Raw genomic sequence first — 26,342 nt, 5'->3', positions numbered from 1 at the left:
AGCTTTGCAATAAGCACTGTCTTGTGAATTGTAAGAATGTGACACTTCTCAGAAGAAGGTGGGAGTTTTGACATTTAGGGAAGAAAATTTCCTGAAAGAGAGCTTCTAGGTCTTGGTAACAAGCCCATGTAAGTGAGGGCAAGATGAAGGTCTCATGTGGAGAGATACAGGCTCATCTGGAGGCCTCTGACAAATGTTCCATGGGCCTTTAGGGATGTTTCCACAATTTTATTTGAAATGTCCTTCTTTAATTTTAGCTCCTCCTTTGCTTTATTTGCCAGGAAAATTCTTCAATTTCTGTGTAAAATGCAGACATTTTAGCTTAGAAAGAGATGAACTGTGCAATTTTTTCTAGTAAAAATATTCTTCCTTACCTCCCACTTTTAATTCCTCAGTATCTACCACTACATTTGCTAGGGGTCTCCATTTCCATGTATCTCTTATTTACTAATCTTGCATGTTGATTTGTCTTTTTCCCCAGTATATCCAATGTTTGGGCAAATTTGGTTATGGCTTGACACACAGATGGAAACTATTTGAGTTTTTAAATATCCAAGGCCTTTGCTGTGGTTTCTAATGTGTCTTTCCCAAGTTTCTAATAATAACTTCCTCTGATCTTTCTGGTGGCAGCCAGAAGCTACATGGGTGATTGAGCTGCTCTTTCTAAATGTAATTTATTGAGTTTTCCTTCACTGGAAGAGAGGGCTATTCTTGGACAGTAAAAGAGTTGTAATATAATTGATCTGATTTGTTATTTTCATTCTCTTAGTCATTATCTTTGCATGAGTTTTTAGGGTTTAGGGTAGGAGGTTGGTATAAACAGCAGTTATTTGTTTTCTCTGATCCACTTCCTCTAAGAATTTTACCCGATTTATGGAAATTTAGTGACAGCTTGAAATAGCAGTGTATCTTTCTCTAAGTATGTTAATGCCCTTATTTTAATTCCAGATAGATGATAAGGGTGCCTTTTTAAAAACAACCAACTTCTTTGTGCTTTAGTCTTCATTCTTCTTGGACAATAGTTTCTGTAACTAAAACCAATATTTTCTGAAAGTAAGTTGATTTGTTTACTAAATGTTCATTTTAAAATGGAAGAGTCTTAGAGTTGGAAGGAATTTTAGAAATTCTTTATCCATCCCTCTATTCCCCATTCAGTGAAGAAATGCATTCAGACTGCTTGAACAGCTCTATTGAATTCAGTATCCTACCTCACGGGAATCATCCCATTTGTAAAAGTTCTAATTATACAGTGAGCAAAAATATGTCTCCTATAGTATCTACTCGTTTCTTCTAGATGATTTTCTGTAATCAACTGGAATGTCTTTTTGTTTTACATGTTTAAAATGGTAACATCCTTTTTCTCATAGAGCAGATGTCCATGGTCAGTTCATACAACATGGCTTTCAGGTCTATCGCTGTTCATTTATTTTTTTCCATCTACAAGAGTCTTTTTGATAGTCATATTGTGCCGGGCATTGTGCTACCCACCGAGATTACAAAGACCAATAAGAATTAGACACTAAACGAGAAAGTTTAGAGTATAATGAGAAAGATAAATGAAACATAAGAATTTAGTGTGATTGACGCTAATTAGAAGTATATACTAAATTCTATAGAACACATAGTAGAGGCATCAAAGACATTTTGTTTTCTTAAAGATTTAACTAAATTGAGACTTGAAGGAAAAGAGATATATGGACTGAGTAATAGCAAAGGCACAGAAATATGAAATAGCGCGACATATTCATGTGAAGCATGGCAAGAATGAAAACAGTGTATGGTGCAGTGATAGAAGAGAAGGCTTGAGAAGGATTTATAGGTTATAGATAAGGCCCAGATCATAAAGAGTCTTGTACGCTTCATGGAATTTGAGCTTTATGCTGACTCCTGTGGGTAGCCATCGAAGTATTATGAGTATGGGAGCAACTTGATAATATTTGCATGCTAGTCTGATCACCTTGGCAGCAGGTAAAGGGAGAGTGGGTTAAAGTAAAGCAATCTGCAATCTGGGAGCCTAAGTAGGCTACTGAGGTCATTCTGGAAAAACTTTGAGGGGTGCGAATTTGAGAGAATTTGAGGCAGTGGGGAAGAAGGAGAGACAAAGACAATGGCCAGAGGAGATAGATAGAAGAGGTTTATGGCCGGGCACGGTGGCTCACGCCTGTAACCCCAGCACTTTAGGAGGCCAAGGCGGGTGGATCACCTGAAGTCGGGAGTTCAAGACCAGCCTGATCAACATGGAGAAACCCCGTCTCCACTAAAAATACAAAATTAGCGAGGCATGGTGGCGCATGCCTGTAATCCCAGCTACTCGGGAGGCTGAAGCAGGACAATCTCTCGAAGCCAGGCGGTGGAGGTTGTGGTGAGCCGAGATCGCGCCACTGCACTCCAGCCTGGGCAACAAGAGCAATACTCCATCTCCACAAAAAAAAAAGAAAAAAAAGAGATTTGTGTCTAATGTCCTGATTTTCAAACTTTGCTGGAAGTTAAAAAACAAACAAACAAACAAACAAACAACAACTGTTGCCTGGGGCCTACCCTATGAGATTCTGGTTAATTGGTATAGGGTGAAGCCTCCGCATCAGGATTTCGAAAGGCTTCCCAAGAGATTTTAGTTGTACAGCGAAGTTTGAAAACAACTGATCTGTACGTTTCAGGAACTGAATAGGTACTAGTTTTCAATATCCTATTTATATGGCAACAAGAAGTAGACAAAACACTCTAGATGTGTTCTCATTAAGTAGGAAAATTACCTTCCTGGATCAAGACACTATTCTTCTTTATTAATGAAGCCTAACTTGGAATTTGTTTCCTATTTTGGCAGTCATATCACATTGTTTCATATAGTAAGTTTATAATTAACTAACCTACATGCCTCTGTCATAGGAATTATGTTAAACAAGGTCTCCTCTAGTCCCCACATTTGCAGTTGATATTTCGGACCTAATTACAGGCTTTTACATTCAACCATGTTTAATGTTATCATATCAGGTTTAGCGCTTGGTTCACTAAAACTTGATTCTTTATTTAAACTCTCTTATCCTTGTTATCATAGACATAGACATGCCTTCTAAGTCCTCAAACATGTAATTAATAAAATATATTAAATAGGACAAGGACAATAATTTTTGAGTTTTAATAGAGTACAGAATACTCTGCTAGTCATTTATGTATGTGGGTGTGTATGGGTGTTTTTGGGTATGGGTTCACACAAGCTTCAGGGTTGGGGGCTACAAAACCTACTTTCCCAGCTTTAAAGCTTGTAGGCTCACATTTAGAGCTCAAATGAAATATTTTATTAAAAGATCCTGGGAGGGCTAGTTGGGCGAATTCTGCTTCTGTGAGCGCCTATAATATTCTCAGGAAGTGTCCTTTACTTCAGAAAAATCTTATGTATTTCTCACCACCTTATCACCACTAGAAATAGTATGAGAATTCTTAAGCTCCTGATTTACAAAATTCTCAAAGAAGTCTCCTGATAAAGGCCTGATAGTCCATTGAAAGGTATTTGGTCAAAAGGTTTTCTACAAGCTATAATTTATAATATGCTATGGATAAAGGTTGGGAGATGACCACTAATATCCCTTTCTTTGGAGAAAAATGCTTTTTAAGCCCTGAATGACTTGAATAAATGCTGTTTTGTTTAAAGTATATTGACTTTAACCTCAAGGGTCTAAAGATGTCAGAAGTCCAAATATCACTAAACAATAAAGCACTTGTTAAACTGACTAAGGAATGTAAATGCCATTTTCTGACAATTGATGGAAAGCCATAGATAAACTATGAAACTTGCTAATATGCTTTCACTGGATTTCATTTAGAAGAACTCTGCTAGACAGAGGCCTTTGACCCAAGGGCATTTACTGTAGACTTTCCTCCCAAAATGAATCTTTTCTGAGTTACAGACTTTAGCAAAAGAGGATTTGTTGTGAAAAACCCAAAGACATTTTTTTAAAGCATTTTCTGAATGCTAAGAAATAATAGACATTTTTAATCATAGCAAGTTGAACAGGATTTTTCCTATGAGTAAAGAAGGCATGTGGCAATGCTGAAGGCTTCCTTTGGAAAACAATTATAAAACTATTGCAGAATTAGAAAACTAATTAAAATAGTCATCTTTAATTTTGATAGTTGAAGTTTTTATTAGGCTGTTCCTAATAAAAAAAGTGCTAAAGAAGATGAAGTTTCTTTTCTGGTCTGGCTGTCACTGTTCCGTTTTTTTTGGTCCCTTTTACCTTCTGATATGCCTTACCCCAGGATGTCTCATGCCCTTACATACTGCGACCAGGGCTGTCCTCCCACCCTCTACAGCACTACAATTAACATTTCAAACCTAAGCCTTTGGGCAGCATCCTTCAGGCGCTCTTCTTTGTAGCCTGCATTGAATCTTTTTCTTTCAGCATCCTCATACAAACCATTTCATTAGTTTCCAATAAAGGGTTCACCTTGAGGGCATATGTCTCATTATTTTACTTTATCCTGAGGGTAATTCACAGAAGAGAATATACAGATGTCCAATAAATATATGCTTGTAGGATATATCACTAGTAGACAGGGTTATGGGAGGATGAATTACCCCAACACAATCTGGCCCACACATTTTTACCTCTCAATCTTTCTCTCCTGTGCTCACTCTCCTCCTGTCACCTGGCTTTCAACATCTCAAGCATGCACCCCTTCAGGGCTTGCACTTACTGTTTTTTGTCACATTGAAAGTGAAACCTTCCCTACCTATTCTATTTAAAATTTCACCCTCTCCTCCCAGATACTCCCTCATCCCCTCTCTGCTCTGTTTTTCTCATGTCATTTATCACCATCTGACATATGATTGATTGATTGATTATCTATCTACAACCTCTAAATTTAAGCTATATCAGAGCAAAAGTTTTTGTTTCTTTTGCTCGTTGCTCTATTCTATATCTGGAACAGTGCCAAACAATTAATATCCCTCAAATATTTGCTGAATGTATAAATTAACCCTTTTTGGAAAAGGATCTGGCGATATTTATTCATACTAAAAATGTGCAGGATAATTTTACTCAGCAATCTTACTTATAGATTAAAGTTGGCTGCATATGATTTTGCTACTCCTCCTATTGATAGGTTTATGTCCAATCCTCTTGAATCTAGGTGGGCTCTATTTTATTGGTGGACTGACCAATAAAATATGGTTGAAAGGACACTGCCAGTTTCCAGGACCAGACCTTAGGAGATTAGCAGTTTCCATTTTCTCTCTCTTGAACATTTGATTCTAGAACCAGCTGCCATGCTGTGAGGAAGCCTAAGCAGTCCATGGAGAGGTCTAAGTGGAAAGGATTTGAAGTCCTTTGTTAACAGCTCCCACCAATAGCCAGCAACAACTTGTGGTGTGAGTGAGCTCTCTTAGAAATGAATCCTCTAACCGCATTTGAGCTACCCTAGCCGAAGCTGCATGAGTTGTCGTGCTAAGCATTGCCCCAATTTTAAATTCATAAGCTTTTTTTGGTGTGGTTTGTTATCTAACAATTAATAACTGGAATGCCACTTTTTATGAATCTATCTTATAGAAATAAGAACTCCAGAAAACAAGAATGGACGTATATGGGAATGTTTATAACAATGTCCTTCATGATTTAAAAAAAAAGAAAAAAAAATAAACTAGAAACAACTTGAAAGTCCATTCTGTACATTATGGTTAAAAAGTGTTGCATAGCTCCATTGTGGACTATATTTGGCTATTTTTTTGTTTATTTTTGAGACAGGATCTCACTCTGTTGCCCAGACTGAAGTGCAGTGGCATGAATAAGGCTCACTGTAGCTTCAACCTCCTGGGCTCAAGCTCACCTCAGCCTCCCCAGCAGCTGGGACCACAGGCACATGCCACTATGCCCAGCTAATTAAATTTTCTTTTTTTTTTTATAGAGACGGGTTCTCCCCATGTTGCCCAGGCAGGTTGCAAACTCCTAGGCTCAAGCAATCTTCCCATGTTGGCCTCCCAAAGTGTTGGGATTACAAGGGCAAGCCACCGTGCCTGGCCATATTTGGTTGTTAAAACATATGAGTTAAGGCTATATATATCAACATGGAAGGATATCCAGAAAGATAAATGGAAAAAAAAAGCAAATTTTAGAGTAAAATGCTTAGCCTAATTTCACACAAAACAACCAAACAAACAAACAACCTCTATAGGCTGGGTGCAGTGACTCATGCCTGTAATCCCAGGGCTTTGGGAGGCCAAGGTGGGTGGATCACTTGATGTGAGGAGTTTGAGACCAGCCTGGCCAACATGGTGAAACCTCATCTCTACAAAAATATAAAAATTAACCGGGGATGGTGGCGTGGACTTATAGTTCCAGCTACTCCAGAGGCGGAGGCAGGAGAATTACTTGAACGCAGGAGGCAGAGGTTGCAGTGAGCTGAGACCATGCCACTGCATTCCAGCCTGGGCAACAGACCCAGGATTCCATCTCAAAAAAAAAAAAAAGAAAAAAAGAAAAAGAAAACAGTATAAATATGTATACTTTACATATATTTACATAAACATAAAACATAAAAAATATAAAGAATCTATACACCAAATTATTAACGGTGATTTTGCCAAGAAAATGGGATTGAGTAGGGAAGCTAGAAACTGTTTTTTTCTTTAAACTCTTCTATATTGGTTAAACTGTTACAATAAAGTTACAAAAAAATTACTCTTGTAACTAAAAAAATATCCTGGGTTTCAAGCAAAGTGGTGGTGATATGCGTGTATGAATGCAGGTATATATTTGTTGGGGAACTTTCTTAGAAGTGCTGCTCTGTTCAAGGAGAGTGGTTTCTTTGTGGGTGCAAGGTTGGGGAGAGGGCCTCAGGGGCTAGTGACATTGAATCCATTTTCTTCCATTTCTGACAATGCCTTTGTTGGGGGACAGCAATACAAGTGTGACTAGAAGAAAAAGAGAAAGATTATGTTTCTACTTTAGTGTAGTCAGTCCTCCTACATGTTAGCAGGGAGGAAATCTTCAATACTGGTGTGACAGGGCCAAGCTTTGTGGTGGTTTTGGAACCTGGTTATAGGGATTTCCAAGTGGAAAACAAAACTGCCTAGTTACTAATTTTGGAAGTTTTCAGATATCTTTGACTCCTTTTTAGGGGATCTTCTTAGAAATAGGTTCTCAGAGGGTGACTAGTAAATCATTTTCCTTCATGTGGAAGAAGGGGAGAATACTTTTGTAATGTAGTGATTTATTTGCTGTGTGGAGAGACGATGTGAAAGCAGAACTTGCTTTGAAGATTAGGGACCTGTCTTTCATTAGTGGTGAGGAAGTGGAAAGAGGAATCAAAAGAACCTGGCTCTGATCCTGGTTCTACTACTGACTAGCTGACTAGCTGACTGACCTCTCTGAGCCTCTGTTTACTTTTCTACGTGGAGATATGACACAGAAAGAAAGATTATGCCTTTCATTGCCTATAGAAAATGATCAGAATATGTGCTTTCCTGCAGGAGTTTATAAAAATAGGTTAAGTCTCACCATTACAGCAGCTAGATGGCACCACCACCTCTAACATTTCTTTTTTAATGCTGCAACTGTAATTGCAGCTGGTACAGAATGTGCTGTTTCTTTCCTTCCATGATAGCATCTGTCAAAAGGTATGACTTTTAGATGAAAAGGAATTTAGCTATGTTGCTTCGAGACATCATGGATCTCTCCAAAGGAGATTCAGCATATATAAACCTGAAGTCTTTGAGAAAACTAAAAGCCGGTAATTGTAGAGGATAATCACTGTATTGTAATTGTCCCTTGGCTATTAGTTGCCCTAATTTCATCAGAGTTCTCTCTTTGTTTCCCAGAAGACATGCTGACAGGCTTAGCCTGAGGGAGTGAAATTATGTGAGCTGGGCAGTGTTCCGGTTAGGGAGACTCTGCCCTTACCACATCTCTAGCTACAAGGGAAGAGACCTCCTATGCTTTGTTGACTGTAGAATCATAGATTTTTAGCAATCCTACTTCTGCATTTTACAGCTGGGTACATGAGACCCAGAGAGTTGAAGTGATTTGCTAAAAAAATAGTATATAGTAGTCTCAATACTCTTATTCCTTGTTTTTCCACTTGACTGCTTCTGCCTGTTTTTTGTGTATGTGTGTGTTTTTAACTTAAATAGACTGCCCTGGGGGTTACAGCTAAATGGGAATTTGAGGGATTGCTTAATATTAAAAAAAAATCCCATAAGCAGGGTGGAATTTTAAACTATTTTTATCTCCCTTATCACCAATGAGCTTCAAAGAAAGGATGATTTGGGCAACTGGGGAATCATGTGATCAAACCCTCTGCGACTCAAGTTTTCTATTTCTTATAAACACGTGTAAGTAATATTTTGCCTGTCTTACAATATTGTACTGAAAAATTATGTGAGAATTAAGGAGAGTAAAAATTAAGAGTAAAAATTTGGAGTTTTCTAAAACAATCCTTTAGGAACAGCTCAATATTTAATTATTTCTCTGCCAAAGAAGTTAGTTTTCATTTTTCAAAATTTACTTCTTATTTGTAATTTTTTTTTCAGTTTGGAAGATGCTGAAGAACATGCTTAATTAGCCCTTTCTCTCTTTAGTTTTACCTTTATCAATTTAAACATAAAAGAGTTGTGCATTCAACTTCATCCGTGCTCTGGTGTGCATGAGCAACAATTATGGAAGGAGTGATATGCTAGCATGTTGTTCATTTCCTTGTTTTTTCTTTCTTCAAATATTGGGTCACTGAATTGTGAATTCCAAGGAGTTGCTAGGATTTTAGAAACCTGCTTCAAAGACTATTGGCATTTTATTGGGTAGCATAGTCATATTTTTTCCTTTACATTCATCAAGTCTATTCCTTTCACTAAAAATTAAATAATCATTAGTTTATATTTTTTCTTTTATGGTTTTATTTACAAACTTTTTAAGTCCATATGTACTGTGTTGCAACTAGAAATCACTTCACCCAGAACTCTGAGATGAGCATGGTGAACAGGTTTATTAGGAAATTATGCTGATAGTAATTTGATATTTTGGGGGTAGTGTTTCCTAGTCTGTTTGAAAATTATAAGATGGAAAAAATAAACTGAAGGAATGTTGCATGATAATAGTTACATTTATGTGTATGTTGACAATGAAAATACATAGTGACAAAAAGCAACTATGAATTCAGTAACACTGTACCTGACTTGGTATTTTATTAGTCACAAAACACACACATATATATTTTTTAAATAGGAATACTTTTGTGAGCAAACTATATTATTCATTTAGTTAACAGATAGTACTAGATGCACCTAAGAATTTAGTTGCAGTTTCTCTGGAGCTTCTGGTATCAAACCGCTGTTCACCCAGCGCAGGAAGACCAGATATCCACACTGAGGTTTGCAGCAGGAGAAAGGAAAGTGTTTATTTGCAGAGTGCCAAGCAAGGAGAATCAGGTAGTTCATGCTTAAGACTCAAACTCCCAGAGGGCTTACTGTAAGATTCTCCCCAGGCCTGAAAGCTTAAGATGAATAACTCCTCCCTTTTCAGGCCCAGTCCCAAGGCGCAACTTGCGCCAGCAGGGTGCGCCGTCAGAATAGCAGAAGCAGGAAGAGAGCCGGGGGAAGACACCTACCCTGGCCGGAAGACACGAAGATCCAGAAAAAGGCCATCCGGGTACAACGTAGCAGTTACATCGGACTGTGACACTTACTGTTTACAGGAGACTATAAAACCTTTGCCCAGTCCTCACTTGGGGCCCGCCTGCACCCAGGCCCTCATTAAAACAGCATGTTGCTCCACACCGCCTCATGTTGCCTGTTGGCGTGCTCTCAGGGTGGAGACGATACAAGAACCTTACACTTACAGGTAAGGGTTTTTAAAGGCAGGAAGGCAGAAGTTACAGGTAAAGGCATAAATCAATATACAGAGGCTATACATTAGTTTGACCTAAAATGGTAGGACATCTTGAAGTGGAGGGGCCCACAGGTCATAGGTAGGTTCAAATATTTTCTGATTTGCAATTGGTTAAGGAAGAGAAGCTTTGTTTAAAATTGTGAAGTCAGCAGTAAAGAATGTTAGCTCTGGCTTGTGGGTGAGACTTTCTCCAGGCCCCTCAGGAAGAAATTTAGAAGAAAGGTCAGAGTGCAATCCTCAGCTCCCCCTTATCTGAGGTCTCAGTGCCAGCAGATCCGTTTGGTGGGGGTCCAGGTGGCTGAAAAACAACTCAGGTATACATGTTAAGATGTTATCTTTAGTTTCTAGAGGGAACCAAACATTCTGGTGATTCTAACTCCTTGGCTATTGTTTCAAGCTACTATTACCTTTCCGCTTATCAAGTTGTTTATTTACTTCTTAGGGATAGCTAGGTGCCTGGAATTACCCTTGAAGGAACTCAAGATTTTCCTTTATTTTCATGCTCGTTGTTGGGGTGGTACTCACAGGCCCCTATGAGGGGTTCCTGCCCTGTTTCACTTCTCCCAACTGTAAGTTGGGAACACTGTTCTAGAATGATAAGTATCTCCAAGTGAATCAAGTTTTAACAATTTGTATTTAGCAGTAGCTAAAATGTATTGGGAGCTTAATATGTTCAAGGAACTATGCAAAATTTCTTTATATGTATTAACTAACTTAATCCTCATAACAGTCCTATGAAGTAGGTGCTACCATTGTCTCCTTCTTATAAATGCAGAGAGGGAAGCTTAGATGGTTAAAATCACTTTTTCAGGGTCACATATTTTCAAAGGTAGCCCCAGATAAGTTCAATGCATATCCTTGGTTAAAAACTACTGGTCTAATTCTTCTTCCTTATTTGTATTTGAGGAATTTGAGGTCCAGATGGGAAGCAAGTTACTTCTATGCCAGATCTAATATTAATATCTTGGCCGTCAACATAAACTTTTTTTTTTTTTTCTGTTTTCAGAGATTTACAGAGATAAAAGACTCTTTGAGTGGCTTGCAATCTGAATAGGGAGATAGGACTTGAGCAGAAAAAACAGAAATGATAAAAATAACTAATGCTATGTGGAGAAATGAGGGATGGCGGAAAGAAAAAATATTTAATGGCGAGAGACATCTTTAAGGTAGGCTTCAGAATGGAGGCAAGTTTTAAAAGAAAAGTAGAACTTAGTGAAGCCGGAGAGGAGGAGTGGGAAGCTCTCTAGTCTGGAGTGGTAGTATGAGAAAAAGACAGGAAGGTGGGAAGATGAACAGAAGTTTGGGTTTGATGAACAGAAACGTTCTAGTTCAGGTGAGTGGTCTTTTAGGGGACAAATAAAAGACCGGTTATGGAAGTGGGTAGGGTTTAGATAGTAGCCTCTTGTGCTGGCCTAAGAAGTTTGTACCTTTTCCTATAGGAAGTGGGAATCTATTGAAAGTTTTAGAGAATGGGTAAGTGGTTAAAATATTTCCATGCCCAGTGGCTGAGTTTAGGGTGGGGAATTGGATTCACTTGATGCCTTTGGGACCCTCCTTCAATAGTAGTAGAACTGGCTTGGAATTAAGAGTTGGAATGGTGAGTATAAGTTGCCTCAGATGAATTGTCAGACACAGACTCTGATAGTAAATAAGCAAGGAGAGTCTTGCTCAGGACCCTCAAAACAGTGCCCTGAACTACTTTCCACGGTGGAACTTCTAATATCTGTGTTTACAAAGTTAGTATTCTTAAATTCAAGGAGGGTTGAAGAGGTGTTTGGAATTTAGTTCAATGTTTTATGTTTGTTTGTTACTGTCTATTCTTGCTCTAGCTAAGTATGCTGATATGTCATTATATGGACCCTGAGGACTTTTCATGTGGTGAAATTGATTCTGGCTCAGAAAGAAACGTAAATGAGAAGACCACAATAACTCTTCAGGAATAATTTATTTATTTTTGTTTATTCACCCTTGTGGGTTTAAAAATTAAATTAATATAGATTAAATTAAAAATTAAATAAATATAGATCGACATGTGGCTATAGAAAATAATACAGAGAGATCTTGTGTACTCTTTACTCAGTTTTCTCCAATAGTAACATCTTGGAAAACTAGAGTTCAGGATCACAGCCAGGATACTGACATTTATTCAGTGAAGATACAGAACATTTCCATCATCACAACAATCTCTCATTTATAATAGCCATATCCAGTTCCTGTCTGCCTCCAACACCACCTTAACTTCTGGTAACCACTAATCTGTTGACCATTTATATAATTTTGTTTTATACACACACACACACACACACACACACACAAACAGTTATGTAAATTGAACAACGCATGATGTAACATTTAGGGACTGGCTTTTTTCACTCAGCCGAATTCTCTGGAGTTTCATCCAGGGCATTGCACATATCAATAGTTTGTTCTTTTTTATTATATTCTATAGTGATTTTGATGTATCTCTTTGAATAACTTGTTTAGTGATTGCTCTATATATCACATTATGTATACATTACTCTTCATAGTCTACTGGTATTATCACGTTATCACTTCAAGTGAAGTATAGAAACCTTACCTCCCTTTAAATCTTCTATCCTCCGCTATTTGCAATACAATTGTCTTAAATACTTCTTCTATATACATTTAGAACCACATCAAGTAGTGCTATATTTTTTGCCTCAACCATCAAACATGATTTAGAAAACTCCAGAAAAGTCTGTTGTATTTACTTATATTTTTGCTTACCATGTTCTTTCTTTTTGATGTTCCAAGGTTCCTGTTTTATACATTTCTTTCTGTTTAGACCATTTTCTTTAACCATTCTTTTTTAGTAGATCTATTGGTGACAAATTATCTTAGTTTTCCTTCATCTGAAAATATCTTGATACCCACTTTATTCTTGAAGGTTATTTTCACCCAATATAAGATTTTCGGTTGACAGTTGTTTCAGTTCTTGAAAAATGGCGTGCTGTTTCCTTCTGGTCTCTATATCTTTAAAATTAATAATTGCCATCATTTGAATTGTTTTTCTTATAGGTAAGGTACATCTCTTTTGCTGCTTTCAAGACTTTTTCTTTAGTTTTTGAAATTTGACCATTATGTGTAATAGTACAGATTTCATTGAGTTTATTTTGTTTGGAATAGTCTCAACTTCTTAAATCTGTAGGTTTGCATTGTTTTTGCAAAATTTAGGAAGTTTTTGGCCAACTCTTATTTCTTCAAGTATTTTTACAGCCCCATCCTCTTTTTTCACCCCTTCAAGAATAAAACATGAAAATTAGATATTTTGTTACAGTTCCAAAGGTCCCCTAGAATCTGTTAACTTATTTCAATCTATTTTCTCCCTGTTGTTCAGACTGGGTAATTCCTATCATCCTGTCTTCTAGTTCACTGATTCTTCTGTTCCCATTCTGCTATTGAGCCCATCCACTGTTTTTGTTTGTTTTTAATTTCAGTTATTATATTTTCAGTTCTAAAATTTCCATTTGGTCCTTAATTATGTCTTTTACCTCTTTGCTGAAACTTTAAAAAATTTGTTTGCTGAGACATCCTATTTTGTTTCAAGTGTATTTGTAATTGTACATTGAAATATTTTTATCATGGCTGCTTTAAAATTTTTGTCAGATAATTCTAAGATCTCTATCATCTCACTGGCATCTGTTAACTATCTTTTTTCATTTAGTTTCAGATTTTCTTGGTAATTGGTGTAATGGATAAGTATCAATTAAAACCTAGACATTTAGGTACTATGTTATAAGACTCCAGATCTTATTTAAATCTCTGTTTGAGATGGCTTTCTCTGACACCAAAGGAAGGTTGAGTGCTACCTTGTTACTGCCAGGTTTGTGTAGCAGTCCATTCAGGTTCCCCAGTTTGGATACATTGGTAACCAAAGCCATATACTTCTTGTTATTACTGGGCAGGAATGGGAGTTCCAGATCCCTCTAGTCTCCACTGATACCTTCCTAGTGGGGAAGAGTAGGAGATCATCCTTGCTGCTCCCTTCCCAGCTACTACTGACCCCATGGGGAGAGGATGAGTGGCCTCATTTTCTCCTGGAGAGTGATGAAAGTCCTGACTTTCCAGTAGGTCTCCTTTGACACCACTCCAGTGAGAAGGCAGAAGCATACCTCATTACTGCCGGGTGGGTAGAAGTATGTTCCCCATGGCATCTCCATTGCTCCCCAGGTGGTCTCCATTGACACCATGGGCGTTTGAGGGGGGCTGGCTCATTAGTGCTCAGTGGGGAATGAATGTCTCACTTCCTACTCTACTACTACAATGAGGAATGTGGAGATGCCGTGTTATAGCCTGACAAAAGTGGGTTTTTGCTTGGCTTTTGCTCCTGTGGTGGTGGTGGAGGGGAGTGGCGATGATGTTTGACAAGAGTAGAGCAACTATTTTCTAAACATCTTCTACCTCTTTCCAGAACATCTGACTAGAAAGAGCAGACTTTTATTGTTGTTATTGTTTTATTTTTGTATTCATTGGTGTTTTGGGGTTGCTGACTTCTTTAGCTGCAAATCCTGAATATATGAGGCAGTGAGAAAATGCAGGGAACTCATCACTGTATTGTCATTGAGATCCTGAGGTCCTTAGCCTGTCTCCCTTTTCTTAACCTGTCAGTCTTGTTATATAAATTTTACATATGCAGAGTTTTTAGTTGTATTTACTTGGATGAATACAAAAAAGAACATCTACTCCATCTTCCTGAAAGGCGAAGCCCCCTGAAAAATTTATTTTTAAACATTAGTCTAAATCTTTAGGGTAACAGATGTTCTGAGATGCATAATTTATAACTTGTCCCCTTTCATACTTATTTATGCCTTTAAAAATTAATAAATTTTCTTTGTGTATATTTGAGTTACTACTTTTTAAGTGAAACATTTAAATGGATGCTATTAAAAAAGAACTTTTGGTTTTAAGTGACACTTTGCTCTCTAAGTTGACACTTTGTTCTCTAACTCAGTATTTATTATTCTGTCTTGCTGGGGGCGGTCAAAGAAGTCTCTGAGAATATAATTAAAATAATACGCCTTTTGCTCCTCAATTTTGCTTATGGATTTAGGAGGTTTATATACAGCAAATGGAACCCTGGGAAACCATTCATTTTCTAAGTATTGGTAACATAAGAGCTATGAAACTAAGAAAACCCCAAGAATGGAAATGAAAAATATGAGGAGGAAATACTGGACTCAGGCCTCTGTCTTGACTTAGGCTGGGCAATACCTTATATCCCAGCTCTACAGTAAAACTCCATTTGATTAGCCTAGGTAGAAAGATGACTCTTCTACATACTGGAAAGAGCTTCTGTCAATTCCTATTAATGCAATCCTTAAAGGTAGTGGAGCTACCGTTCTAACTAGGTCTTCCTCATGTCAGTGTTTATACTTTACTTCTTAATGTCATGTCTTAAGCACACAGTGAATATTTTTCTATCTGTATATTGACAGCAGTTTGAGGAATTTCCTAATTATGTAATGTTCATATACTTACCTTTGGCTGACTGAAATTTGGCATAAAATGCAGCCCTTATGTGAACAAAAATGGTATGTTAGTAAAGACTGAGATTTTTTTTTTCCCTCTTGAACAAAAGATTGAATAAAGTGTTGGATGACTCTCGAGGAAAGACTGCTAAAGGAAGGTTTTTCATTTGTCTATTGCTATGTGATAAAGCATCCCAAACTCAGTAGTCTAAAAACACAACTATGTATTCTATCTCATAATCCTCTGGTTTGTCAATCTAGATGGTACTTCTGCTGGTCTTGCCTGAGATCACATGATCCCAGTCATATGATGACTTCACTGGGGCTGGCAGTTCAAGATGTCCTCCCTAATACTTCTGGCAGTTGATGCTGCCAGTCAGCTGGGGCACCTTGGCTCTCCTCCACGTGGCCTCTCAGCCTCCACTTGGTGAGACTGAACTCCTTGACAGCATGGTGTTGTCACAGTTAGTTCCAAGAGAGAGAAAAATGGAAGGTGTAAGGTCTCTTAAGGCCTAGCCTTTGAAGCCACAGTGTTATTTCTACAAATCAAAGGCCCAGCCCAGATTTCCACAGAGGAGAAATAGATTCCATGTCTTGATGAGAAGAGAGGCAAAGTCACACTGCTAAAGGGCATGTGAGATGGGAGGAATAGTTGTGACTATATTTGCCAACAGTCTGTCACAGGGGACAGAGAAGTGAAATGCTGATGAGGTCGAGGAGGTTGCAATGAGAGGTAGGGTGAGCTGCTGACACAGGGCCATGTGTCCTGGAGAAAACTTGAGATATGAATAGCAGCCAAAGAAAAGAGTGTGAAGCAGTTGGCAGGGAGACTTTCCATGATGACTTTAGACAGCTCTAGGGACTGCTCATTTTGACTGAGCCAATGGACAGAACTGTGCTTTTTTTTTTTCTAGAGTTTTCCCTTTATTGGACACAAAGACCTAAATCAACAGGCTGCAGTTCAATCTGGATACATAATCAGCCTGGCACAAAAAGATTTTCCCAAGCTAAGCACCCCATGGGCTTAAAAAATTCAAATATGAAATGAAGAAGTCCGCAAAATACCGATTATGCAAACATTTTGTAAGCAATGAAAAAATGAAGACTAGGGGTTTTGCAAAGTAAGTGATCATTTTGGTGCTTAATAACCCAGTGGATTATCAACATTAGATTTAGCAAACTAGCTCAAAAGGGGATATTGTGGCTATTTCTTGGTAAAAGGTGGTACTGTACCATTTAGTATTGTACCATCTTGATTACTTAGGTGAGAAATTTATATCAGGTATTCACTTCTGGAACAAGAGCTTTGAGCAGAAATGTGACTACCTGCAAGACAGAGTGAATGTCTAAGAATGATATTTTGGGGGATTAAAACAAAACAGAGGAAAAAAAAAGACAGACTAGATGCAGAATCAGCTATATCTAGGAGAGACATGCACGTGAATGATCCCATGGCATCATTCCAGTACTCAGTGTATGTCCAGTCATGTGTTTTACAAGGCTAGCTTTTAAAGTTTCACCATTTGGGATCTCTGAATTCTAGGTATGCAACCTTACTCTAACAGCAGTAAGAAACAGCCTAGTAAATAAATGTGACTAAAGTATGGCTGTGATCGCAGACAGATGTCAAGACCCACCTTATTATCCTACATGTATTTTATTCCTTTAATTGGAATATATCGAGAGTATCCACAATATAGATAAGCCATTGTCATGGAAATTAACCAGATAGTGCACGTGGCTGGTTTTATAAAGGTATGCAATAGCAAAGTGATCTGAAGAATTTTAAGGAAAACTTAACTACAAAAGAACATCCTTTCTGGCTCATTTCTAAGGTCTGAAATTTTACCACTAAAGCAATTCTCTTTCCCCATTCCTCTCTTCCTTTTCCTTCTAATATTGTTTTCTATAGGTTTTCACTTTTAAAATGCAAATACTGCTGATATGTTACTATATCAAGCTTCATGATATAGTGGAAATCATACAGGCCTTGATTTCTGACCCTGTCTTTACTATCTGTGTGATTATGGGCAAGTTACTAAACCTCTGTTAAATTCATTGGGTTTTGTGAGGATTAAGTGCTATAAAAATTTTACGTATATTGAATAAATATGTATATGATGTTATGTACATAATTATTAAATATATAATGTATATGTATATATTATATATGTTATAATTATATGTAGAGAGAGAGAGGGAGAGAGAGAACTGGCAAATAGTACATGTTCAATAAACTTTAGTTTCTGGCTTCTCTTAAAAAAGCAAATTAGCAAAATACTTGGGTAGTTCTTTCACTGATTTTTCCTGACTTTACGGCAGAGGTTTTTAACTTGGGGTCCATAGGTAGAATTCAGGGGCTCTGGGAATTTGGATGGGGGAAATCACATCTTTGTTTTCATTACCTTTAACTGAAATGCAGCATTTCCTTCAATTATAAATATAGGTTACAAACCACAGCAATATTGGCAATATCAGTGACTTTGTCACCATTAGAAGTCATAGATGCTTTCATGTAACGTTACAAGTTACAGAAATCTTGAAACATGATTTATGCTCATGCCCGCCTTGAAGTTGTAATAGTTTTTAGACTGCCCCTAGATCTTATTGTTTTCTGCGTTGATAAAGATACACATATGACACTACATCATAATTTGCTTAGTGATTGGTAAGTGTATTTCATGGTAATTGGTTTCATTTTAAATTTTATGTATTTTATTTTGCATTTAAAAACATTTTAAAACTGGGTCATATGCAGTAAAGGAAAACGATGTTGCTTGTACTTGTTCATTAGTGGTGTTTGTGATACCAACTTTTTTTTATTGTAAGGTTTAATCATTTAATCACTTACTCTTAGGGTGTTTTATCAATTGGCTATAGACATGACTGCCTTTTAGCAATTCACAATTTTATTGTTGAAAGAAATTCTCCACAGTGATTCAGTTTATTATCGAACAGTTAAAATTTTTATGTATAGAAGACTTTAATTAAACTATGGCATATCTATAAAATAGAATATAAACCAGTATAAAAAGAAATAAGGAATAGCTACATATACTGCTACGGAATGATTTCCAGGATCTGCTGTTAATTCAAAAGAGCAAAATTAAGCCATAAGTATATAGTATACCACATTTTATCTAAGAAATAGGATATGTAAGTATAAAATAAAAATATATGCTAGCTTATTTTTATAAAAATGGCCTAAATGCAATGAGATATTCTGGATGCTGGAACAGAAAGAGGACGTTAATGGAAAAACTAATGAAATCTGAAAAAAGTTTATAGCTTAGTTGATGTTACTTCTCATTTTTGACATTGTACCATGATTATATAAGATGTCAACATTAGAGGAGGCTGGGTAAAGGGCGTATAGTCCTCTCTGTGCTATCTTTGTGACTTTTCTGAAAGCTGAACATTATTCCTAGTTTTTTAAACAAGAGTAAAAAAATGAAAAGATAAATAAGAAACTAATAAAAATATTACTTACGAGGGAGAACAGGATAAAGACAATAGGAATAGAAACTAGAGGCCTCTAAATGTACGCTGTTTTATAAATGTAACTCTGGAACTATGTAATGTTTTAAGTAATTTTTAAAACAAAAGTGAAGGGAATAAATTTCCTAAAATAAAAAGCCAAAATAATCTAAAATATAACTACTTTTTGCATTACTGGCTTAATTACACAGAGGGGAATTATGTCAAGTGATTTTAAAACAGATAATTTGCCTGCATACTCCTAGTGGGATGTATACTATGGCCAAAACAAACTGTAAAAAAATCTTAAACTGTTTTGAGTAATTGTGTACTAATATTAGCACTGTTATTTTGAACCCATTGTATATGTACATATATACATACATATGCAAATGTATATGTGTCTGTGTGTATAATATATAGTAGTATAACATTAATAAAGTATGTTTATGTCATTACTAATCAATATTTTCAGTACAATAGACAAAAATAAGAACATAAAATCGAAGAAGTAAAAGCCCTATAGTCATGTACTTAAACTGCAGTGTTTACTGGGATGAATTCATGATAATTTTCTCTTAAAAATATCAGAGGCAATATGATATTCTTTTATTGATGATTAAAAGAAGCAAATTAAAGATAAAGACATAAATAAGGTGATTTCTTGGTGATTAAAAGAAGCAAATTAAGAGATGCATACACAAATAAGGAAAAGAAGTCAGATTGAAAAAAATAATTAAATCAGCACAGTGGTCTCCAGTGTGCAAGGCACTGTGGGGAATAGTGGGAAAAGGATAGTCTACTCATTATAGCTATTGTCAAATGGAGGAAAGAGATACTTTGGAGGTAATGAGTATGGGGCAAACCATCCCTTTATACTTAATCACTGAGGAAACTACACTAAAATTAATGATACTGACAATTATGATTTGAATTAAGAAAAGCTTCAATCATGACCACATCCTCTTTTGGAGAGCAGTCAACTGTTTTAATATATTAGAAAATAAATAAAACACGTTTCAGCATTTAAACATTAAGTTCAGGTATGTAAAAATTTCTGTGTGTGGCTTGCCTTATTCCCAGATGATACTGCAAAATGAAGAGTGGTTATATTTGGAAGCACTTCCAAATATGAGCTAATGTTCCCTATTGATTTGCACCATGTGATACCTTGAAGTATCTTGGTAGGAATAACAAGCGTCTGGTCTGAGTCTATAATTATGAAAGGAATTGGCTGATAAGTAGTTATATGAATCCATGTGTCTCTCAGAATGTAAGTGCTGCCTGAATAGGTCATTGCAAGATGATCAGGGCTGTCTAAATATACAGTTAATCTCCAAATGAATCTGGAGTATCTCCTCCCCTCCCCACAGTGCCTTGCACATTGGAGACCATTGTGCTGATTTCATTAAATATTTTTTTCAATCTGACTTCTTTTCCTTATTTATGTCTTTATCTCTTAAAAAGTAGTAGCACTATAGTTTTGCTTCACATTTTAAACTTGGGATTTATTGAGTCACTAATCTCAGATATCAATGACAGAATAGTCTTAGTTGAACTTGTCCTTATGTGAGATACTCAGACATTGATGGCTTTCTTTTTTGGTAGAATGGTTAATTCTTTAATTATACTTTACTGCTATCTGTTTTCTGGGCCAAAGTAAAGAAATATACTGAATTGTTAGATCACATTATAAGGAGAACAACTGATCTTATTTTTCAAATAGGGCAGAAATGTGCTCAATTGTATAAAATATATTAATTCTTTATTTTGTAAATATCTATATACCAGGAGCTATTCTAATACTGTAGCATACAAGGATGAATTATACATGGAGAGTATCCCTCCTCACACTCTTGCCTATTCCTACTATTTTCCTCTATTGTCTGAAATTTATTGCATAGTTGTAATGCAAGTGCAATTCGTGTATTTTAACAAGTTTTAAAAAATGCATATATATCTGGAGTTGGTAGAAGACTATCCTCTTAGTGTTAGCAGAATCAGATTACTTCCCTTCTAACACCTAGCTGAAATGAACCTCATTGATGGAATAAACTTTGTCTTAAAATGAGCATTGTGGGAGAAATTGTTGATTAATTTGGCACATTAAATATTCGTAGTGTCGACATTTGGGCAGCTAGAAGACAGATGAGAGCAGTGAGTATCTAAGGAATCTGGGGTAAGGGAAAGAAAGGAGTAAAGAAAGGAAGATCCATTTCTAAGGACAAACTGCTTCTGTCATTGTGCCACAGACTGACTTTGTAGCCTATCCCAGAGCCAGTTCTCTTGGCATCTCGTCTCTTGCTCCACTCTCCCTCATCTCTCCCCTTGAACTTCCCTTTTGTTGAGGCTGTTCTTTATTTAGGATGTATCAATCAGAATATCCGCACAGTTTCCATATTTACAAAGCTGCCAGAATGATATTTTATAAACCTAAGCCAAATATTACTCCACTAATTAAAACTTTCCAGTGGCTTCCCAATACATTTAGAATAAAAGTCAAACTCCGTACCTCAACCTACAAAAGTCTGCTTTATCTGGCTTGGGCCTGTTCTGTGATATTATCTCCCACTGTCTTAGTTTGTTTTATATTGCTATCACAGAATACCGCAGACTAGGTAATTCATAGTGAACAGAAATTTATTTGGCTCACAGTTCTAGAGGCTAGGGAGACCAGAATTGAGGGGTCACATCCAGTGAGGGCTTTCTTTTTTTTTTTTTTGAGATGGAGTCTCGCTCTGTCAGCCAGGCTAGAGTGCAATGGTGTGATCTCAGCTCACTGCAACCTCCACCTCCCAGGTTAAAGCAATTCTCCTGCCTCAGTCTTCTGAGTAGCTGGAATTACAGGTGCGCACCACCACGACTTGCTAATTTTTGTATTTTTAGTAGAGACGAGGTTTCACCATGTTGGCCAGGCTGGTCTCAAACTCCTGACCCCATGATCCACCCATTTCTGCCTCCGGAAGTGCTGGGATTACAGGCTTGAGCCACCGCCATCCAGTGAGGGCCTTCTTGCTGTGTTATAACATGGCAGAAGGTATCACATGAGTGAGAGACAGTGGGAGATCAAACCCACAGCCTCAAGCCCTTTTATAATTAGCATTAAAACATTCATGAAGGCAGAGCCCTCACGACCTTCCCATTGGGCCCCCTTTCCCAACACGGCTGCATTGGAGAGTAAGTTTCCAACACATGCTTTTTTGGGGGCACATTCAAACTATAGCACCCACTGTTCTGGTGCTTAGCCATGCTGCCTTTCTCTCCGTGATTTGGGCATCCTCAGTATATTCTTGGTTGGTAGATTTTGGACTTCTTTTTTCTCTCCTATCTCTTGACTCTTTCCCTAGACCTTTGTATGTCGCTAACCCCCATGTTAATCTCTAAATGGAAATACCTTATTTTTTTTGTTTACTTGTTTATTGTTTCTCTAATTTCATTGGAACATAAGCTCCATGAAGGGAGAGATCTATTCTGTCATGTTCTCAGCTGTTCATTAATGATGTGTTCAATGAGTAAATAGAGTACAGTTTATTTTGATTAATTTTACTTAATATTTTAGGGGAATACCCTCTGTCAGCAATGCCTCATTTTCATTTAGTTTCCCTCTTTGTAAAAAGGCCAAAGTTTTCAAATATATATACAAATATATGCACAAGCTGAAAAAAACAAACTTTGCCTTACATTTAAGTGTCTTTAATTTGGGGGAAGTTGAGATGGTAAAAGAACATGCAGCTCTCTTTTTCTTACAGTTCATACTTGTGCTAGAAGGCTGAAAAGTATTCTTACGTGTCTTGGATATGTTTCCTGGGGCTTAATCACTGTTAGCTAGAGAATGGTATCTGTTGTTGAAGAAAAGAATAGGCAAGAGAAATGTCAGACCAGCAGTATTGCTTTCTATTTTATGTGATTTTATTCTTACTGCACCATCCTCCTTCTCACTTCTGTGTTCTGTAAGTAGTTTGGAAGCTTCTTAAGAATGAAAATGGGAATATGTATTTTTATTTCCCAGTAGTGTGTAGCATAGTGCTAGAGAGTAAATAATCAATAATCACTTTTTCACTAAAAATAGTATTTAAGTTTTACATAGATCTTTACAGTTTAGTAAGAAATACAACATCATTTATTACAAAAACCCAGTGAAGTAGCAAGGCAGATATTAATTTCTTTTCTTTTACAGATTGAAAGACAGATTTCAGAGCTTAACAGAGTTATCTGAGTTCACTCAGCTAGAAGTGGCTGAGCTGGGAGTAGAGACTCTGGAGAGTGTTCTGTTTCCTCTAAGTGCTCATGTCTCTTTGTGACACACTGTTAATGATGATGGTATTGCATACAAATTAAAAGAGGAAATAACTTCATGTAAGATTTAGTGAAATACTGTTAATTCTTTGATAATAAAGTGAAAACATGGATTAAGCATTTGAAACAGAACTCACATACAGTCTCTCAGATACCAATGAGGCCTCTGAGACTATGCTGGCATTTTAGATCAATAGTGGAAGAACAAATGGTTCCAATGGGTCTCAGCCTTCAAGACTTATTGTCTTTTGCAAATTTGCTTATAAGCTGCTGAAAATGCCACAGAATTGCCCTATCATTAGAGAATATAATAGTATCAAAGAATTTTGCTTTTTTACTTCCAAGAGAATGTTGAAAAACTATTAACCTCCTTGCATATTTTTGACATTCAAAATTTTTGTTATAAGTAAAATGGTTGACCAGGAGCGCTGGCTCACACCTATAATCTCAGCACTTTGGGAAGCCGAGGTGGGCGGATCATGAGGTCAAGAGATCGAGACCATCCTGGCCAACATGGTGAAACCCCCTCTCTACTAAAAATAAAAAAATTAGCTGGACGTGGTGGTGCGTGCCTATAGTCGCAGCTACTCAGGAGGCTGAGGCAGGAGAATCACTTGAACCCAGTAGGCGGAGGTTGCAGTGAGTCAAGATGGCACCATTGCACTCCAGCCTGGCGACAGAGCGAGACTGCATCTCAAAAAAAAAAAAATGAAGTAAAATAGTTGCAGATGATGGAATTGTCACTGTATTATTATAAATATTGACATACTAAAACAAAACTACTATATGACTTTTTAGAATATGTCCAGTGGCATATAGGTGCAATTATAATAAAAGGCAATCATATATTTAAAAATGCTTGCATGAGCTCTTTTTAACAGTTGGAAATTTTATATCTCTCGGAACTATAATTTTCATTGCATTTTTCTTTCATAAATCATAATGTAAATAGTTTTATGCTTGCTTTACTTTATGGATCACTCATTACATACCTCTTAAGACATATGTCCATTATTATAAAATTTAAAACTGTTAATTTTCTGTGACCATAAGGCTCTAAGTATTTAAAACATTCTCCTGAATTGCATTATTACAATATTATTACTACATGATTAGTACAAGATAAATATATTATATATTTTTAAAATAATATATAATTGTTAACATAAAATAAAATTTTCTTAGGCATACTTTAAAACCATTATTAGATGGGGCAGGTGTTTTCCCAATCAATTCATGTGTCTATGTTTACTATTTATTGCTAGGATGAAATGGGATTTAGCGTCAGTTATATTTCTATTAATTTTTAATGCATAGATGCTATAAATCTTATTCACACAAATAAGTAGATAAGAATGGAATGGAATAAGTTTGTTATAGCAGTGTTATTCAGTGTGATATTAGAGCAGTATTCACTTAGTTCTTTTTTTTTGCAATAAATGCCAAAATTCATGTAAGTTAACTTTCATCAAGATTAATTTTAATGATTTATCAGCTGACAAGTTGATTTTGGCCCTCCTTCAATTCTGCTAAAAGCAAAGAATTTGAAACCATCTTATTTTCCAAAGGTTTTGCTTCCCTGTCAGAATAATTCATTTTCTAAAAGCTGATACTGATATTTGAAAATGTTGCTTTGTTTGGTGCCCCAGAAGTTTTGACATTTGTGGGCCACGAACTAGGGTAAGATTCTGGATGTGTAAAAAGTTTGCCTATCTTTTGTGAGGAGAGAGAAAGAGATTATAAAGGAGCACCACAGGCATATCCTCAGGCAGATCAGCTTTAGTAAAAAGAATGTATGGAAATTGAGTACCTGGAAATACAGTGATCTGCAAATACCATTTTGAATGCCACAAGGTTAATGCACTAGCTGTGAGAGTTGAATGAAACACCCTGATAAACTGGGTCTGGAAGAGAATGATCAGAATCGGCCACCATTCATGTTTTATTATTTATTATTAATTGTCTCACTTTAGAGGAAAACTCCAAAGATGGTCAAATACAATGACTTTTCATTGATTTCTCAGAAAACTGCTAAGTTGGTAGAATAAAGTAAGATATGTCTCTAATTTTTATTATCTAGAGATGTTTTGCTTACTTTTTGAACATAAAAATTTAGTGTTTGCTGAAAGCAAACTGGTTCACATTTGTTTTGCAGGGATAAGTAATAGGAGGGCTGGTTTTTGGCAAAATTATGAGATAGCAATGTTGACTTTTGGTGATTTCTCACATCTTTCTTCAGCATATGCCTTTCTTTCATTTTACAGATTCTTCAGTTCTTCAACTCTTGAGTTGCTACAATGATCCACCTACCCCCGAACCCCAACCTCCTTATCTTCACCTTGTCTCTGACATCTCAATTTTAAGGGGAATTCCTAAAGAATCCAAAACCTTCAAGACACAAAAGAATGCAAGATACAAAGGAGTAGTGACAGGCAATGAGAAATGTTCTTTTGGAGTAAAAAGTTACTTCCTGAAATATAGATAGGTAGCTAATGCTACTTATTTTTTCTTCCATGGTCAGGTCTGGGGCACTGGGAAGAATGAGTAAAGGGCAGCGTAGTTCCTGTGTGCTGGACCAGTGTTTATTATGTAGGCCAAGTAGTATTTTGTAAGCCAAATGACCTTCTTAGACTGAGTTCCAAGACTAGGCTATTTAGATCGGATCCACATGATATAAATGTTGCATATCATATGAAACTGAAGACAGTGACCAGATACTGACCTCCCAGGTTGTGGCGCCGAAAGATTAATGAATGGATGAAGTTTGGGTTTCTGACAGCATTTTGGCTTTTAGAAAAAGTTGTGAGCAATGGTAGTGACAAGCAAGTAAAGGACTGTTGTATCTAAGTCTAAATAAACAAAAAGATAGGAGCAGACTGAATATAAATAGATGAAGGTTTTTTTTCTTAGTGCCAAGATAAAGCACGTAGCAAAGCAGAATCTTTATTTATAATGATGATAGAGTCGAGTTTTGAGTTCATTGCTCTTGAGAAGAATAAGCAAATCTGTGTATTTTTAAACATCTTCCATGCTAAATTTTATTTTTAATGAAATCATGTGCATCAGTTTAAAGAGAAACAATATTCTCAACTTCAATTATTGGCATGAAGAATGTGGTTTAACAAGGCACTATCCTACAATTTTCTTAACGGAGTCAGTTTCTTCTTCAAAAAGCAAAACCATTCTTAACTCTATAAGAAAATGA

Source organism: Pongo pygmaeus, chromosome 4, assembly GCF_028885625.2.
Source record: "Pongo pygmaeus isolate AG05252 chromosome 4, NHGRI_mPonPyg2-v2.0_pri, whole genome shotgun sequence".
Taxonomy (NCBI): domain Eukaryota; kingdom Metazoa; phylum Chordata; class Mammalia; order Primates; family Hominidae; genus Pongo; species Pongo pygmaeus.
This window is presented reverse-complemented; position numbering follows the sequence as displayed.